Here is a 5954-nt window from a genome sequence, read left to right on the forward strand (position 1 = left end):
TTTCTGCCTGTTTGTAAGTTTATTTGCTGGGATTTGTCCTCATCAGAATTTCTAATAACCAAGGAACTGTATCTGCTTAATGAGGGTGTGTGTGGGGGGGGGGGGGGGCATTACTAAGCTTTTCTATTTATGCTGTGTCGATTTTTTTTACTGTTGTGCTCTATATGCAAATTTCACCCCTACACAAGTTTACCCTTATCATTGAATTTTAAATCATTCAAATATCCAGATTCTGGATGATACAAGGGACCCCCCCCCCCCTAAATTATAAAAAAAAATCTCGGGAATATTCCATTTTCTTTGGCCTTGAATTTCCACATTCACGTTTTGAAATATACTGTGGCATTTTTGTCAAATAAAAGCATCACAAATAACTTACAATATTTTTAAGCCAATACATTTGAATGCCCCCCCCCCTCCCCTTCAATGACTTACATAAAACTTGCCAATTTACATACGTCTTTTCTTCATTCATTTAATTGGGGGATCATAAGTTTGGCTTTTTATGTAGTAGTATGCTGTGGTTCGAGTAAGATAGTAAAATAAGAATACCACAAATTGTTTGATAATTGCATGTGTGTTTTCTTGTTTACTTTCTATGGTTGATTTATAACAGATATGATGAGAGGGATAATTAACTCGACGAGAGTGGGAGGGGGGAGATTGTGAAAATTAGAAGAAAGATGATAGACTGTTTGAATAGAAAATAAGTGACTTGATTTCAGAAGGCTACCTCGACATTTCAAAATACCACAAAATATTCTTGGACTAATTTTTTCACCCACTTATTGTACATTCCTCTTGTGAAGCACGTTGTGGTTGACCATGTGTGCACAGTAGGGACGAGTTCAACATTTCCTTGAAGATGGAATATATATATCTGATGCGTGTTTTTGGTCCTTTTTTAAAAAATTCTCAAAATCTTACTACCTTTGATCAGGCCCAAACGGAAATTGTGACAAGACCTCCTCTCCCGGAAAAGGCTTGCACTTTCTAAGAGAGAGGGCACTTTTCAGAAAAAAGGGGCACACAAATTTGGGTCAAAGGGAAGGGGCGTAACCCGTTGCTTCCCCCACCCTCCCCCTCTACATACCTATGCTGTGTACGCCCCCCCCCCCCCGGCGTAAAGACCATGGGATAATTATGTTTCATATCCCTCATCTCTGGCTGCATGACCTTCAGTGATGAAAGGTTCTGTACTGTTATGGCGTATTTTATTCATGAAGATGCCCTCTTGATAGGCCTATACCCATCGAAGCGGTCAATATAGAAGATGGATGAGATATATTGAGTAGGGTGGATGATGGTTAGGAAAATATGATCATGTTGAGAGTAGCAGAATGAGTGATGTTACAGAGATCGGGTGTTGCTGGTTTTTGGTGGTTGTTGGTGTTATGTGTGCAGGTGATTGATGGAGTGGTAGCAGGGGTGTGAGAGTTCAGATTTTTATCTGATTTCAGATTTTTTAGTTTTGATTTTCAGCTTAATTCCAGCTTATTTTTGGCCTTCCTCTGTACAAAAAGTATGGGAGCTCTTTCTATTTCAGACTTTTTCAACACTCTTCAGCTTTTTTCAGATCTTTTTATTTGTGACCACTCACACCCCTGAGTGGTAGTGGTGTTGGTGATGGTCCCGGTGGTGGTCAGTGGCGTACAGATAAGGGGGCTTGGGGATGATTTTTCACGAGCAAGAAAAAAAAAAACAGAGGAAATAGAGAAAGATGAAATATGATATCATTCTGAATATTGTGTCAAAATATATTACAAAGTTTGATATTTGATAGATAGATAGATAGATATATAGAAAGATAGATAGATAGATAGATAGATAGATAGATAGATAGATAGATAGATAGATAGATAGATAGATAGATAGATAGATATATATATATAGAAAGAAAGATAGATAGATAGAGATCGATAGATAGATAGATAGATAGATAGATAGATAGATAGATAGATAGATAGATAGATAGATAGATAGATAGATAGATAGATAGATAGATAGATAGATAGATAGATAGATAGAAAGATAGATAGATAAATAGAATAGATCGATACTAGTAGACATATAGATATATACTAGTAGACAGATATATAGATATATACTAGTAGACTGATAGATAGATACAGAAAGATAGATAGATAGAGAAAGAGAGAGACGATGATTAAAAGCTACCCCCACACTATGGATACTCGACACATACAGTACGTGGGGTGCAATAATGTCCGACAATTTTATACATGAGCAGAAATAATAATTACGTTCATTATGCATCCAACATGTCCAATGATGGGGGATATGCATGCAGCAACCGCAGATCGCCTATTCAAACACGTCATTTTATAGGACACCAGCTGCTCAGCAATCAGCTAACTCATTCTTCTCATCAACCACTAACCATCGGCCAGTATCACCCAGACAGCCTCATTTTCTCTGCAATCCATCACCATGGGACGGCGCCGCAGCCGGAGGGGGGGGGGGGACAGGGGCGACTACCCCTATGATTTTTCAAGCCGAGTGATAAAAAAAAAATGGGGAATAGGAAAGACAGAGTATTATAAAAAAGGAAAGATCTTTGTCGTGTAACTCGATCTGATACCAACTTGAAAAAAATAATAAATAGGTCACCCGCCTCCTTTCCTCCCTATCAAATTATCCTGGCGCCGCCCCTGATATATATTTCCCACCTCCTTCTACTACTACTTCTACTACCACTTTTACTACTACTATTAATAGTACTACCTACTACTATGACGACGACATTGAAAACGACGACGACTTCTACTGCAATCATTACCCCTTCCTCCCTCCCTTCCTCAATGCGCTCTCCTATTCATAAGCATGCAAGCCGGGATTAATCAGGCGAACAGGAGAATAGTGGCGTGATGAAATACATTTGGGCAGAGCGAGAACAAGCTCCATCGTCATCACCACCGCTTCATCAGCGTTGCCAGGTGTTCTTCCATCCCCCGCTCCTGGTTTGAGGCCCCAGTGATGCGCTCCCAACTATGGCGGATGGGGTAATAGATGAAAAGTGAAGGACATTATTATAGACAATGAAAGAGCAGATACAAGCTGGAATCTCGATGGTGCTGGTAAGGGTGTGAGAAGGGGAGATGGGGACTAAGGACAATCAGTGAGGGGCGACGCCAGGATATTTTAATGGCGGGGGGGGGGGGGTGTTCAGTAGCGAGCACGTAAAAATTTTTGACCTCTTTCATATACAAAAATATAATTTTGTGAAAGATTTTGACGTAGTTAGAAAAATTATATATTCCACCTTTTCCCTTTCCTTTCTTCTTTTTTCCCCCCTTAATTCTTGGTTGTGAAACTTTGGGGCCATGGTCTAGTGGCGGGAGTTGCCAGGGGATGAGGGGAGGATGTCAAGATGAGCTAAAGTTGACGTCATATTGTTATTTTTCCTCAATGAAATTATAAAGGTATCATAATAGTCACACGGCCCAGACCTCTCATTTTTACTTTCTTCCGTATTCTCCTTCCCCAACCCATTTTCTTCTCTTTTTTTTCTTTTACTACATGAAAAATCAAAGGGGACGCCCGTACCCCCCCCCCCCCCGTGGTGCCACTCTGAATCAGGAATACATCCATGGGTTAATAAAATTATACTGATTGAACCAAATGAACAGGGATGTCAGATTTACGCTTTTTATTATTTTTTTTTATTATTTCTATGTTCTATGATTTCATTTTTTAAATCCTTTGTAAATATTTTTATTTATTTATTTATATCAATTAAAATAAATAAATAAATATAAAAAGGGGAAAGGACCGTGAGAAGCGTTTCATCCAGATTTGCTTTCGGACAAGTTGTTAGATTTTGTAAACATTCCTTGATTTTGTGACTGACCGAGAATCACTGTAACTATGGTAACTGTCGGATAAAACATCCAAACAGTCCTGAAGTGGTAAAACTAAAAAGAATTTTTTTTTAAAGTGATATCGACAGCGATTTTTAAGCCGAAATTAAAGCCATCTAAAGATCAAAACATTCCCTATAATTTTTTCAATACTCATTCAGTTTCATTTGATTCGATTGCTTCGCTGCAAATTCATTTTATGTTATATTCTGTATTTTTAGACTAGGTATTTACCTAGATCTACATTACTTGAATGTTATATTCATTAACTTTTGTCACTCGTGGTATGCTTGTGCTCAATTGCAATTATGTTATGTTATGTTTTGTAATATTCTATCAGATTGTGTATGTTGTATATTATGTTTCAGATTATGATTCATAATCATGTATATGTTTTTTAACTGAATGATCAATAAAGACTATTAAAAAAAATATATAGAAAAGTAAAGACAATGAGGAGACGCATAATTCAATTTAAATAGACCTAATCATAGGTACTTTATTCTTGACGACCATGAAGAATATATCGAATTACTGTATATTTTATGGACAACATACAGGCCAAAATTATTGTGACCAATACAATGGGCGTTTTATCATTCTATCATAATTGACAAATCATATTAAAGTAATATCATGCGCTGCTGAAAAGTTCATGCCGTTGGACTGCATGCGTCACGTGTTTCGTCTTGAGAAAGCGACATAACATGGATAAGTCGGCATATTTTTAGAGGCTCCATAACTTCTTTCTGAGCCGAAATTATTTAATGCTTCAAATTAGACTCGGGATTCGGGATATCATGAAGAATCATTTATACAGATCCTTCGTATAAAATACACCCCCATGATTGAGTTAAAGTGAATTCTTTATAGTATACATTTAATATAAACAAAAATATTTGGCAAAGAGTTTATGAAAAGATAATTTTGCATAACAGGAATTTTTTGTATACATGAAATCTCAATGAGTCTGAATAAAAGTTAATGTTGGCTACGCATTTAAATCCATACCTTCGTATTTCGGCGGTGTTAAATTTGGCTCGGAATTGGAGCTGGTAGTGAACTCTAAAAAGTGACACAGATTCCAAATTAATATGACTAGAAATGGTGTGGCATCAGCTGAATATCACTCTATTCCGAGTCAAAGTAACTCGGTAAACGAGTTGACTCCCAGCTGGTACTATTTTTAGTCAAATTGGCACCGCAGATATATAAGTAGAGTTTCTAGGCCTATTAGGTAAGTAGTAATAATTTCACAAAGATGGTATGAAAACGAGGAGTTATGAGTTATTTTCACTTTTTTTTAAAGAAAATTTGACAAAACGATAGTGATGACGTCTGTATTTTGTATACTCTTATAGACTTCACCCAATGGTAGTTCTACAAAATACAACCTATTACAATTCTATACACTTATTTGAATTATTTGAAAGAAATACATATCGTTTTAATAAATGGCTCGGCTGCGAGTCACCAGTGTCCATTTAAGTTCCAGATCATAATTTATACAAACAGTTCACACTTTGACACTCATAATATAACAAAGAGATGCATAAGTTCCAAAAAACGAAATTATAAAAAATAGAACGAATAAAGAGGTAGATTTGTAAAAATATAAAAGACAGGCTGAAAAACAAAAACATATATCTTGGAGTGCGCCCTTTACACTGCACTGGTGCATAATGTGAGTTGAAGGTTAAGTACTAATAATTTAAACAATAGTACCATGAAATCACATATTTCTTTTGAGTTAATAGTTATAAAACACACACAAAAAATCCAACAATTACATATAGAAGATAATTACTTCTACCACAGGTATGATGTGAACATTAATTCAATTAACATTTACTGTCCAAGAATTCGGAAAGACTACGTCTGACATCCCCCACTACCTCTCACTCACGTTCTAAAGAAAACTTGCCTTTAAATATACAGATACAATTTGGTATGATTATAGGGCAGGCCTACATTGATTTTTGTTTCAATACAGAATTGAAAGAAGATGGGAAATAATCTTAAATATATGATTAAATTTTGCAAAAAGTCCAAATAGATGAAAGAAAAATAATA

The sequence above is a fragment of the Lytechinus pictus genome, chromosome 12 (assembly GCF_037042905.1).
Source record: "Lytechinus pictus isolate F3 Inbred chromosome 12, Lp3.0, whole genome shotgun sequence".
Classification (NCBI taxonomy): Eukaryota; Metazoa; Echinodermata; class Echinoidea; order Temnopleuroida; family Toxopneustidae; genus Lytechinus; species Lytechinus pictus.